Below are 14,680 nucleotides of genomic sequence, written 5' to 3'. Positions count from 1 at the left end.
AGAGAGAATCTGGAAGTAGCTGCTTAATTGGTGGGCGTGGCTGATACTGCTAGTTATCAAAATAATGTAAAGTGAGACAATGGTAGTTTATTAAAGCAAAATAACTTTACTCTCGGTTCCTAATGAAACTTCTTCAATGCCAATAAATTGCCCTAATCACACAATTTCCACACTATCTAATCACAATCGTCACATTCACAAATTTAAAAGTGTGAAAAGAATCTTTTAACAAATTTCTTACCAGATTAAATCAAAGTATGTGATTAAAAAGTTCTGCCATTTTTGATAAAACATTGAGCAGATATCAAAAGGCTACTACACTCTATTTCAACCATGGGAACAAAAAATCCATAGAAAATAGGTAATATGAACATTTGATTTGGAATCTAAAATCTAGGCCTACGGCTATCGGCATTGTTAATATCCCCATTCATTTTTTACAGGGACAACTACAATTATAGGTGATTACAGTATGCCTACCTAGAACTCAAACTACACAGCTAGTTATACACCGTCCTATTTGTTAATTAGAAAGTTAAAAGTCACATCTAGAAAAAAAACTCATCTAACAACTTTTCACATTTTCACTGACAATCGGATCACCACCACACGCTAAAAAGAGCATTTCGAGAAATGTCTTTTCATGAAAAATTCTTCGCCATTAAAAGACCCTTACAGAAATTCGATGGTTTGCTATCAATCATGGAAACCTACAACACATAATATATTAGAATCGAAAGTATTGTAAGTAATAAAACAATAGCGAGAACATAATAAAAAGAAATAAACCTTGTAAAATGTGTCTCTCCTTACCCCTTAAATCCTTCATTCTTCACACAATCACAAGTTAAAATACAATTCCTTCTTCCTCTCCCTGTGTCTGGGAGAGGAATGAACCTTCTTCTACTGTCTATACAGTCAGGAACATCCCTAGACACTCCCTAAAAGTTCCCTAGACCAGAAGTAATTTCTCCAGGCATTTTTCAACGCAATTAAATCTGTAGCCTACTAAATACTGTATACTATGTACTCTTGTATCTTCTATGATTATAATATATTCTGTATTTACTTTTAATTATGGTATTTTTGAAACCACAAACAGTAAAATTCAGTTTTTAATAACCAATGTGTGTTCTGATTTCAGTTTGTACTATGAAAGATATATTAATCAAATTATAATTGTAATTAATCTCATTGAAGACTGAATTATTCATGAGTATTTAGGTAGTGTTTTACAGTTACCAGATGTATAAGAATTCCCAATCTAGATGTCCCCTAAAACCTCTAGAAATTCTCAGATTTGGGGACAAATTCTCAACAAGTTGTCCCCCTGGTTAAAGAATTGCTTTATTCAATCGGAGACCTCCACCATAGCCTGCTTTCTATAGCTTTTTCATCGGCTAAAATTATAGTATTTTGCTTAGGATATATTTAAAAATTCTTCCAATAGATTAATTCAATTATAATAGGAGTTCATAAGATATTAGTATGAATATAATTTAATATTTAATAGATATACAGTATACGAGTGAAATATACAATCAAGTTACCCCTGAATCGGCGGGCTTAAAGAAAAGAAAACGGTGCGACTTTTTATTTAGAGAAAACTTTATTTAAGGGTAACTATGATATATTTAACCAGCAAGAAATTTTTTTTTTTTCCTTGTTATAAAGTTCTCATAGCAAATTTATGAGTTAATGCCCTTAGGAATATTATCTTCCATAACTTATATAGTTGTATGGTACAAAATTAGTAAGATTCACTTGAGAATAGTTAAACTATCACCACAAACTAGGATTTATAGAGGGTGTATGTATATTAGCGGCCACCTGTATGTAGGATGATGGCTAAGAATACAGCAGTATAAAGGGGATCACAGGGGCGGGGGGGGTGGTAACCCCTATTAGGCAAGTAAGGACATGGCATGTAGGTTAGGTTAGGGGGTAGGACGTTTAGGTAAGCTGGTATCCATTCTTATACACGTGGGAGGAACTGGCCGCTAATATACAAAGGCTTCACTTATAGTTAGCCTATAGACTTCATGTAAACCAGTATTAGCCTATGTTTGTTTAACTATCTTTACAAACATTTATCTTTTAAATGAAGGGAGATGTTATGTAAATACCCTTATAATAGTTTTGACGGATTAAATAAGCAGTTAAACGATGTAACTATATCCTTTGTGATGTATTTGTTGCCAAGTTCACACTGGGTGAATGGAGGAGTTTTGAAATGAAGGAATTATTATTATTATTATTATTATTATTATTATTAAATGCTAAGCTACAACCCTAGTTGAAAAGCAGGATGCTATAAGCCCAGGGGCCCCAACAGGGAAAATAGCCCAGTGAGGAAAGGAAACAAGGAAAAATAAAATATTTTAAGAATAATAACATTACAATAAATATCTTCTATATAAACTATAAAAAACTTTAACAAAACAAGAGGAAGAGAAACTAGATAGAACAGTGTGCCCGAGTGTACCCTCAAGCAAGAGAACTCTAACCCAAGCCAGTGGAAGAAGACCATGGTACAGAGGCTATGACACTACCCAATACTAGAGAACAATGGTTTTATTTTGGAATTTTCTTCTCCTAGAAGAGTTGCATAATACCCATGATGCCAATATAACAAATGTTGTTGATGGGCACCATAGTGAGTATAGGAATGTGATATCCGGTGTTCCACAGGGTAGTGTTCTTGGCCCATTACTTTTCATACTATATACACATGACATGTGGTTTGGCCTAGAAAATAAGCTTGTTGCATATGCAGATGATGCTACTCTCTTTGCATCAATTCCATCCCCTGAATGTAGATCTGGGGTTGGTGAATCCCTTAATAGAGATTTAGCTAAAATTAGTGCATGGTGCAAATTATGGGGTATGAAGTTGAATCCTAACAAAACTCAAAGTATGATTGTAAGTAGGTCAAGGACGGTGGCTCCTCAACATCCGGATCTCAGTATTGATAATGTTTCTTTAAATTTGTATGACTCTTTCAAAATTTTAGGCGTGATTCTTGACAGCAAATTTACTTTTGAGAAACATATAAGGTCTGTGTCTTCTTCAATTGCACAAAAAATTGGCTTATTGAGAAAGTCTTTTAAGATATTCGGTGATCAATCTATTCTGAAGAAGTGTTTTAATTCTTTTATTCTACCTTGTTTTGAGTATTGTTCTCCTGTCTGGTCTTCAGCTGCTGATTCTCATCTTAATTTGTTGGACAGAAAATTACGGTCTATTAAATTTCTTATTCCTGATCTAGATATTAATCTCTGGCACCGTCGATCAATTAGTTCATTATGCATGTTGCATAAGATTTTTCATAACTCTGACCATCCTTTACATTCAGATCTCCCTGGACAATTCTATCCTGTTCGTAATACTAGGCAGGCAGTTAATTCTAATACCCAGGCCTTCTCCATCATAAGACTCAATACTACGCAGTACTCTAGAAGTTTTATTCCAGCTGTTACCAAGTTGTGGAATGATCTTCCTAATCGGGTTGTTGAATCAGTAGAACTTCAAAGTTGGAGCAAATGCTTTTTTGTTGACCAGGCGGACATGAGTCTTTTTATAGTTTATATATAACATATTTGTTGTTGACATTGTTAATAGTTTATATATGATATATCTCTTTTGACATTACTTTTTTTAGAATGATTTATTGTTAATTTGTTCTCTTCAGTTATTTATTTCCTTATTTCCTTTCCTCACTGGGCTATTTTTCCCTATTGGAGCCCCTGGGCTTATAGCATCTTGCTTTTCCAATTAGGGTTGTAGCTTGGATAGTAATAATAATAATAATAATAAATATATATTGATGTATTGCTATAATTGTGAATGTAGCATTTGATAATGATAGCTGGCAAACACAAGATGAACCTCAAGCTTCATTAGAATAGTTAATTTCAATTTTGAACATTAATGATTGTGCCACATCAGCATATACAGTAGGGCTATACTGTAGTAGCCTAATGGCAGAAGAGGTTTCAAAGTTCTCTTGCCTGAGCATACACTCGGGCAAACTATTATCTTCTTTCTCTTCTTGTTTTTTTTCAAGCTTTTCTAGTTTATATATGAAAGATGTTTTTTTTTAATTTTGTTACTGTTTTTAAAATATATCATATTAATTGTTACTTACTTATCTTGTAGTTTATTTATTTTCTTGTTTTCTTTCCTTACTGGGCTATTTTCCTTGTTGGAGCTCTTCGGCTTATAGAATCCTTCCTTTTCCAGCTTGGGCTGTAGCATAGCTAATAATAATAATAATAATAATAATAATAATAATAATAGGTGGACTTAACACTAAGGAAGCAGTAATAATAAAGAAGACAAGATTGAATATGATAGATTTAATAATTTAAAAAAAAGGACATCCAAATACGTAGGGTACGGACATGCATCAGGCAACATGTAAATCACATTGCCGACTCTCTTAATTTTGGAATTTTCTTGACATTTAAAATTAATTCTAAGAACAAACGACATCCACTGGAATGAGGAGGTGAACTACTGGACATTAAACATCACCCCCAAAAGATTTAGAATTTCAAACTCCTCATGTATATCAGTAGGCCTAGCCATTTTTAAATACCTGTATGATTAAAAATGTGAATGATTTAGGAAGGTTGATGGCTGTACTTTGCATTGAACAAGGAACCACCATCTTTTGATGAATCCACTTACCGTTATACCTAAAGCTTGTGTTCATCATAGCAGAAAATGTTGCAGACACCAGCATTGAGTGATGGTTTGATGGCTACCGTTCTTTAAAGGTCTCGCTCATGAATGGAAGAAGCAAGGGACAGTGACAATGCCCTAGAGACTGACCTTATATACATATGATCAGTGTCCAAGCTCCCTCTCCACCCAAGCTAGGACAGGGGAGGGCCAGACAATGGCTGCTTTTAACACAGCAGGCAGACCTATAGACACCCTTCAAACCACATATACCTACCTCACAAAGGTAGCGAGGTTATACACACTACAAGAAACTATCAATGTTGCACTGATCTCAAACCCCAGTCCAACACATTACGAAGACAGGGTTGTTTTCAATAGGTAGCCTACCATTGAAGAAAATGCCTAATGACGTGAAAAACTGCTATGCTTTACTTTACGTAGGAAGATGACAGTTTAAATTAAATAGCCATGCTAACAAATGCAAGCCTTGACTTCCACTACAGAAGGATGGCAATGTAACACCAGAAAATTTTATGATGCCTTTTTGCAACTTGCTCTAGGCTTCATTTGCACAAGAAGAATTGCGTACCTGTAGGTAGTAGGCTGGCCAAGGCACCATCCACCCATTGAGAAACTACCGTTGGAGAGTTATTGGGTTCTTTGACTGGCCAGAGAGTGTTACAATAGATTCCCTTTTGGTTATGGCTCAATTTTCTTTGCCTACACATACACTGAATAGTCTGGCCTATTCTTTACAAATTCTCCTCTCTCCTCATACACCTGACAACACTAAGATAACCAAATAATTCTTCTTCACTCAAGGGGTTAACTACTGTACTGTAATTGTTCAGTAGCTACTTTCCTTTTGGTAAGGTTAGAAAAGACTCTTTAGCTATGGTAAACAGTTCTTCAGAAGGATACTCTAAAACTAAACCGCTGTATTGTACTCTAGTCTTGGGAAGTGCCATAGCCTTTGTACAATGGTTTTCTATGGTCTTGGGTTATTTTTCTCTTGCTTGAGGGTACACCCAGGCATACTATTCTATGTTTCCTTATTTCCTTTCCTCACTGGGATATTTCCCTTGTTGGAGCCCTTGAACTTATAGCATCCCACTTTTACAATTAGAGTTCTAGCTTAGCTATATATAAATATACAAGTTCCAAATTATTGGCAATCAGTTGTCAGGAAATTTATTAAAAGAATTAGACAACAAAGATTGGTAGTCAAAGCAGAATGCAGAGGACTATGATCACTCAGTTTAGGCCTTGCAGAAACATCCTAACAAAATATACAAAGCATTTTATCAACTCCAGGACCTTTGCATTAAATACATTTATAACATAAAAAGCATTTCTTGCAAAACAAAATAAAATAGTTGACGCTACTTTAACATTACATAATTTACCAATAAACTAAAGGGACAACTTTACCGCAAATTTTATCAATTAAGAATAATAACTTTTGTCTTAAGAAACCATAGAAACTTGAGGTATTTCTATGAACCTTAGTGAAGTGGAACATGAGAATAAGCATCAGATGGGTTAACTGAAAATATCCCATCCCTCCCTTTGATTGCATCTCAGGACACAGGAGTACGAAGATATGAAATGGGTAACATTATTCGAGAACAATTTTGGCTCTGAAACCCAGTAACACTGGAATCATGATACCTTTATATTGAAGACCACGGGGACTGCGGCAACATAAAACTAGCCTGCTCTTTAAGCTGATGCTAAGAATGAAATAAAGTGTGTCAATGTCTGAAAGATCTTTTCTATAGGTTCAAATTAAGAGGGGAATATTTCTTTACTATAAATGAATGGCGACGGATTGTGCCACAGTTTCAATAGGCCACGCTACTATGTCAGGTCACCTTGGTGGGCGTTGAGGCAGCGGCAGTACGTGAGTCAGCATGTGAAGCTACATTTGCGGTGGAAAACAGGGAAGGGTGGGCTGTAGCACCTTAGGAATACCAACCAAACTCAGCTAGGTCCCTTGCCAGGCTACCTCACAAAATTGGGGAATATGCCATGGTAGATAGAATTGATTTTACAAAACAAATCTCGGCAAATACATGTATCACATATCTATATTGCACCATTACTGAAAAATTCCATCCACTGCCCAAACTTTAAGGATCTTGAGCTAGAGAAATAGATGATATTTTCTTGTTCACCAAGTTGCCATCTCTAACGTTTCCTTATGTTCACATACATTTGATGTAACGTCTAGTCCTTTTATATGTAAACTGGGACACGGGCAGATCTCCTTATCCTTCATCTTACATTAAAAGTTCTTCAGTCAGAAAAATTAATGTGTTTCCGACTTGATCATCTTGTTTCTTGATGTTATAAATGTTCAAGCTGCTATGCTGCCAGTGTACATCTATCGCCATTCCTGCAGTAGATCCTCTGAAAGAACTAGTACCTTGAATAGCATTATTAGTATCTGTGACTTCAATTGACCAAGTTCCCCACAGATGATGACACACTTTAATTTCATCCTGACATCATCACAAGACATTTAGCGTGACACTCAAAGATGTTGATAAGCATCCCACCGATCAAAAGTTTTGTAGACTTCTTAATCAGAGCATAAACTAATTTTGGATTTTTCCTGGCATAAATATTTTTTTTCCTTTCCTGCCATACAGTTTTCTGATCTTTCCTGGTCTGTCCCAAACCAGCTTCAAATGAAACTGAAAGGATTCACCCTAAATAGAACAGGATGGATCTATAAATAGTTCAAGAATTCATCTGCTTTTGGACAAACTTACTATTAATAACTTTGACCAAAAGCACAATTTCAAGGATTATATTTTTGGAAAAATTTACTGTTAGAAATTTTGATCAAAAGCACAAATTCTTTTCAACCCTGCCTGAAAAAGAAACAGGTTCAAAAATCTAAAAATAAGATTGAGATCAAATCAAACAATACAACTTGAAATTGACTACAACCTCAAGCCTTAATACCAGATCAGCAATGATAATTTCCTATGTCTTGAAACTATAATTCTAGGTCTCTCAGTGAAGAACCTGGTTACTAGTTCCTAGTTACTTGAGAATAGGAACATTTAGAACCATCTCCAACAACCCGAAGCTTTTGGAACAAGAGACAAAATTATATGAGCCCGGAGAAACAACTAGAACTCTTCGTATTCCTCCAGTTTGTGTACACATGAAGGAAAGGACTTCATAACTGGGTGGAATTTGTGAATGACAACAAACATCTTTTTCTCAACACTAACATCAACCATGCCACTCTCATTACTGAGACATGTTGAAACTAATTTTAGCATTCCATATCAGAACTAATACATACATACATATACCAAGGCACTTCCCCCAATTTTGGGGGTTAGCCGACATCAACAAAGAAACAAAAACAAAAAGGGGACCTCTACTCTCTACGTTCCTCCCAGCCTAACAAGGGACTCAACCGAGTTCAGTTGGTACTGCTAGGGGTGCCACAGCCCCTTACCCTCCCCCGTTATCCACCACAGATGAAGCTTCATAATGCTGAATCCCCTACTGCTGCTACCTCCGCGGTCAGAACTAATACTTTTGAATAAATTTTTAATGATGATACACATACCGAGGCAATGGCAGCGTAGTAGATTAAACAGAGTATTACGTACATAAACGTCATTGCTTTGGGAGATGTAATATCATCGATCGTTGAAGAAATTCTTTTTACAGAAGAGAAAATACGATCACACCAGTTGAACTAGATTGAACGATTACAAAATAAAGCTAACAACAAGGAAAAAAACATCTGCAGAATATGTCAGTAGAAGTTTTCTTTAGATCGATGCAGACTGATAGAGAAGACAGTGGGCCAACCCACGCCGTCTAATTCTCTCAATATTATACTAGACACTTGAAGGTTAAAAGGTGTCTGGTTTGAGTTCCAGGTTCATCAGAATAGATGCTCACCAGAACGTCAGCCGGGCAAGCCCTAACCCCCAACTACAGTGCCCAACCACAGCAGTGGCCTCTCCAGTAAACAGCTTAAACTCACGGTCCCGGGCGGGGATCCATCTGCCGCCATGCGAATGCTAGGCAAACTCGCTACCACTGTACTAGCTAGATAGCTATTAAGCCTATTAAAAGGAAAGAAAACAGGGAAATTTTTCAGCTTTTGGGGTAAGCATCAATGTAAGGAAGCAAACAAGATTTTGGAGAAGTATATGTGAACATCAGGTGAAGTTTGGAAAAAATAAAAAAGAAAAATTCTTATAATTTAGGATGGAAATAAATAAAATTCACTTATTCAATTTGAATAAAATTTATAAATAATGTTTTTTTTAGATTCAACATTGTTGATTGAGGCAAAAACATCTGTTCAAGAAGTGTTATTAATTCAGCACAAAGGAAAATTCCCCAGTGAAAGAGACACTCATATTACACAATAACTGAAATTTTACATTTAATAGAAGACTGGCATGAGAAAATAATGCTTACTAATGAATATTCTTCTATAAAGGTCTCAATACTGTATAATACATTCTACCTCAAGTTGAAAAACATCCATACTTGTTTTAAATACTATAAAAGAGCTGTTTAGTTAAAAGATTCTCCCTCTTCAGGTCATTATACCAATCGAGATGGTCAACAATCGCTTTAATATCAAGATTTTGAGCATAGCTGATCAGTGTACATATAGGACTAAAATGCAAATATGATTGATAAATATATATAAAAAACTCAAAACATTTAATATGGGTAAGCAATAATTATAATAAGTAAAAAGTAAACTTTTTGTTTCTTTTTTAAATGCTTGAAAAATACATTCGACTTTAATTGGGATTTGAAACTCCATATGAAAGGACATCCAAATAATTGAATCTCTCATAAATGAAGTAGTAGCACTATCAATGCATTACTTGGTGTTGTACAGTATCTTTTTGGCCACTAGCTGCCCTTTCATTTTAATCTTCACCTATATATGGGTGATGAATGAACTCCCAGGACCCATTGCTTGAGCTTTATATCCAAAATTCTTGTGGTTCCGTAACCAAAATACAAACCACGCTATTTAATATGGGTATTACTTTCGGCGTAGCTGAAATGACGAGCCATTAGAATTTTAACGAGGGTTTACTAGGGTAGGGAGGGGTAGCTAGCTACCCCTCCCCCCCTCACACCTGTGACTAGCTCACTTTGCTTTTGGCTCGGGTGATGAACAAACGTGTCTGCTCCCACCCTCGCTTATTGACAGCCTTGATCTTGTTTTGCTTTTTCTTTTCAGTGTGCTTGGAAGTTGATTTTAGTTTTGAGGCAGATACCAAGGTCTGACATCTGAAAGTATAAACAATATTAGACAAAGGAATTTAAAAAGAAAACAAACTGAATATCAATCTCGCTTCAACCAATTTAACATCATTAATGATATACTAACACAAGAGGTAGTTTTTTTAGCAAGTGTCAAAATAGTCCTTTCTCTCCTGTTTAGATTGAAATTATAAAACTTTATAAGGAAAACTTATCTAAAAGTATTTTTATAAAGCTTTCTCAATACCTACATTTTGCTTTCTATTCAGAATTGATCCAAACTACAAAAAATTATTTCATACTATAATTATCTTTTTAATCTACTGTAGTTTAATTTATTAAGAAAACTTCTCAGAGTCATTCTAAAAGCAAATAAAACGCGCTCTGGAAATAACCAATTCACTGAATTATGTGTGAAAATTCTGAGCAGCAGAACTACCAAGTATAGAATATCTATTGATTAAATTATTGATATTTAGGATAATATAAAAAATAGCAACAAGCTGAAATTAAGCAATTTTATCATCCATGGAGGTCCGGAAATAGTAAATATATTGACTAGGAAAATAAAAATATATCGACACAATCAAATATTTTTGCAGGCACATTTCAAATTCCTTCTTGGTGAAGGAAAATCTTATCAACGAACTATAGTCAATTTCTTTGAGCGAGGCAGATTTGCACCGACTCGCAGCGGTGCCCCTTTAGCTCGGAAAAGTTTCCTGATCGCTGATTGGTTGGATGAGATAATTCTAACCAATCAGCGATCAGGAAACTTTTCCGAGCTAAAAGGGCACCGCTGCGAGTCGGTGCAAATCTGCCTCGCTAAAAGAAATGGACTATAGGACAACTGTAATCTCACTCCTCTCTTACTGAACCCTATTATTATTATTATTATTATTATTATTACTTGCTAAGCTACAACCCTAATTTATAAACCCAAGTCCTCCGATAGGGAAGATAGCCCAGTGCAGAAAAGAAATAATGAAATAAATAAACTACAAGATAAGTAATTAACAATTGAAATAAAATATCTTAAGAACAGTAACATTGAAATAAATCTTTCATATATAAACTATAAAAACTAAAAAAAAAAAAAGAAAAAAAAAATGGGGAAGAGAAATAAGACAGAATAGTGTGCCCGAGTGTACCCTCAAGCAAGAGAACTCTAACCTAGGATAGTGGAAGGCCTTGGTACAGAGGCTATGGCACTACTCAAGACTAGAGAACATTGGTTTGATTTCGGAGTGTCCTTCTCCTAAAAGAGCAGCTTACCATGGCTAAAGAGTCTCTTCTACCCTTACCAAGAGGAGAGTAGCCACTGCACAATTACACTGCAGTAGTTAACCCATTGAGCAAAGAAGAATAGTTTAAAAAATTTCTAGAAAGCCTAAAGGCTTGATTACTAGTTCTAATTATTACCAAGATTGAATTTAAAATAAAAAAACTTTCCTGATAAAAATTATAAAAATTAGCTACTGAAGAACAGTGACTTTCAGAAGGTCCTCAAAGACATCTGGTGATACAAACAAATCCAAAATACATACATATACCAAGGCACTTCCCCCAATTTTGGGGGATAGCCGACATCAACAAATGAAACAAAAACCAAAAAGGGGACCTCTACTCTCTACGTTCCTCCCAGCCTGATAAGGGACTCAACCGAGTTCAGCTGGTACTGCTAGGGTGTCACAGCCCAACCTCCCCCGTTATCCACCACAGATGAAGCTTCATAATGCTGAATCCCCTACTGCTGCTACCTCCGCGGTCATCTAAGGCACCGGAGGAAGCAGCAGGGCCTACCGGAACTGCGTCACAATCGCTCGCCATTCATTCCTATTTCTAGCACGCTCTCTTGCCACGCTCACATCTATCCTCAAATCCAAAATGAAATCATAAAATCTCAGTTATTCTATCAAAACCTCATAATGAAGTACTGTAATCAAACAATATGTAATTCAATACAGTAAGCAAGACGACACTTACAATACGAAATGTGACTATTTGTTGACCTTTGCTGCTGAAAATTGTAGGCACGCAAGTTAAATGATGCTTACCCTAGGACCAAATTTAAAAATTTGACTCGCATACAGTTTTTAGGAACCCATTAAGTTTTAAGTTGAGGACTTAGTGTAAAAATGGCTGTTGATGAGAGCTTACCAATACAGGGTCAGTGGCAGTAGTGAGAAATACACTTCTTGAGCTCTGTCCTTGTTGTTAGCTGCAACAGAGCAGTCAAAGTCCTCTAACATAGGCTTGTACTATTGTTCTTCCCTTACACACCATTCTGTAATACAATAGAAAAGGAATTAAGCTATCCAAGCATTATCATTTTTATCTGGTTATTATTATTATTATTATTATTATTATTATTATTACTAGCTAAGCTATAAACCTAGTTGGAGAAGCAAGATGCTATAAGCCCAAGGGCTCCAACAGGGAAAAATAGCCCAGTGAGGAAAGGATATAAGGAAATAAATAAATATGAGAAGTAATGAACAATTAAATAAAAATATTTTAAAAACAGTAACAACATTAAAACAAATTTCATATGTAAACTATAAAAAGAGACTTATATCAGCCTGTTCAACATAAAAACATTTGCTGCAAGCTTGAAATTTTATCCTACCCTCAACACAATAGCCTATACAGAACAGTCACTCAAAGTAACCTATAAGGTTACTTGTTTTTCTAGCCAATAACACATTTCCATTTGTGAAAAGAAAACACTTTCCAGATAATCAAAAACTAAAAGCAACTTACTTTATAAGGATTTCCATCCAGTACAAACAGATGCGATGTTTTACGAGTTCCTAAGGGAACTTTAAAGAAAGGGTCAGTGAGAGTCCCGAGACGCTACTTCTAGGCAAGTCTTGATAGCGTGCTGGGGCAGCCAGGAAAGAAAAGATACGGCTATTTCCATCGCATCGGCGTCATGATTAAAAGCCATTTTCATCTTGGGGTGACAGCAACCTTACCTGGAATATTGCTCAATTCAAATAAATCATCATAAAAAAAGCCCTTTCCCTAATAGTGTTACTTGAAAAATGCTAAAATTTTATCTAACTTCAGAGAAATTCATTGCTAGGCACCAAGACTTCATTCCAAAGTTACATAGTACATAAAATATATAAATAATTCCATTATTTTATAAATTAAGCAGTAGGCTATACGCTGTTATCCATTCACAAAATATTTGTACAACCTTAGTGACTATTCTTAACAAAACCGACATAGCTTCAGTCGGGATAGAGCTACAGGCTTCAACCTGTACACAGTACTGAACAGCTTTGAAATGAAAACACAGTTATCAAAACATAGCTTATGTTTTCGTTTATCACACTTCTGTACTTATATTTTCTCGTTATGCTATGTATAATACCATTACAGTGAACCCTCGTTTATCGCGGTAGATAGGTTCCAGACCCGGCCGCGATAGGTGAAAATCCGCGAAGTAGTGACAGCATATTTACCTATTTATTTAACATGTATATTCAGACTTTTAAAACTTTCCCTTGTACGTAGTACTGTTAACAAACTACCCTTTAATGTACAGAACACTTAATGCATGGACTAACGTACCCTAAACTAAAACAGGCACAAATATTAAGGGCGACTTTATATCATGCGTTTCCTAAACACGCCTAAAAGCACGATAAAAAATGGCAACCAATGTTTTGTTTACGTTTATCTCTGATTATAATGAAGAAACAAACGCATTTACACATCTGTGTATAGGTTAGTTTGTGCATCGATTATATTGATTATTCAGTACAGTATGTTGATTTGGTTATTACTAATGTTTTACTTAATTTTTCTTAGGACTTCCAAATGAAATGTTTTTCTTTATGACGCCACCTGAAACGACGGCGTCATAAAGTACGCTCAGTAAACAAACTAAGGAATTTAACGCGCATGATGAAAGTGATAAATAATGATATTACAGTAAAACCTTTAATAAAATATGTTATTACAAATATTATTTACCGTATCTATATAAAATCATACATACGTAGCAAAGCAGGAAAACAATCTACGAGAGAGAGAGAGAGAGAGAGAGAGAGAGAGAGAGAGAGAGAGAGAGAGAGAGAGAGAGAGAGAGAGAGAGAGAGAGAGTTGTTTTACATACGTAAATGTAAATTTAAAAAAAAAAAAAAAAATAGCCCCATTTCATATAAAATAGATTACAAATATTTTACTTTATCATATTAAAGTAGTCTGTATAATACTGTAAAGTTTAGTACAGTATGTTGTTGTTAAAGTCGTGGCGATGAAACTCTCACGAAACAAAAACACGCCATTTGAGTACAACAGCTGATTCTCTCTCTCTCTCTCTCTCTCTCTCTCTCTCTCTCTCTCTCTCTCTCTCTCAATCTCTCCGTGTTATACAATACTTACATTTAGATGAAGAAGCTAAAATTAGTTTTCTTAGTGTCAATTAAATACGAAACGAAATAATTAGGCCGAGTCTACATCCATTTCAATCATAGCTAAAAATACGGCATCCGATTTCCTCAGCAAACCACTATTTTTTGGGAAATATCCTTTTATTCTAGAAAATTGCCACTCTTTAAATAGTTAATAGCACATTAAGAAAGCGTGTACTTTTATTTTTAAATTTCGGGTTTGTTTTAAAAATCGAGTATTGTTGACTTCGTTTTTTTTTTTTACTTTTGGCTGTGATTAGATCAGCTGTCATCTAGCTGCCGCTCTTGTG

General features: G+C 35.3%; 2 long non-coding RNA genes across 4 annotated transcripts in view; both read right to left on the bottom strand.

Annotated features, from left to right (window-relative positions):
* The window catches only part of LOC137636892 (uncharacterized), a 31,168-nt gene extending 30,235 nt beyond the window's left edge, over positions 1–933 (bottom strand). The window contains exon 1 of the long non-coding RNA XR_011043272.1: positions 814–933. This is a non-coding gene — a long non-coding RNA (uncharacterized lncRNA). The remainder of the gene's footprint in view (positions 1–813) is intronic.
* Positions 934–9,725: 8,792 nt separating this feature from the next.
* Positions 9,726–14,680, bottom strand: part of LOC137638219 (uncharacterized) — a 32,518-nt gene continuing 27,563 nt past the window's right edge. For all 3 annotated transcript variants that reach the window (XR_011043896.1, XR_011043898.1, XR_011043897.1), the window contains 3 exons: positions 12,727–12,941; positions 12,124–12,250; positions 9,726–9,990 (listed from right to left, as the gene is read on the bottom strand). This is a non-coding gene — a long non-coding RNA (uncharacterized lncRNA). The remainder of the gene's footprint in view (positions 9,991–12,123; positions 12,251–12,726; positions 12,942–14,680) is intronic.

Source organism: Palaemon carinicauda, chromosome 3 (genome assembly GCF_036898095.1).
Source record: "Palaemon carinicauda isolate YSFRI2023 chromosome 3, ASM3689809v2, whole genome shotgun sequence".
Classification (NCBI taxonomy): domain Eukaryota; kingdom Metazoa; phylum Arthropoda; class Malacostraca; order Decapoda; family Palaemonidae; genus Palaemon; species Palaemon carinicauda.
This window is presented reverse-complemented; position numbering and strand designations above follow the sequence as displayed.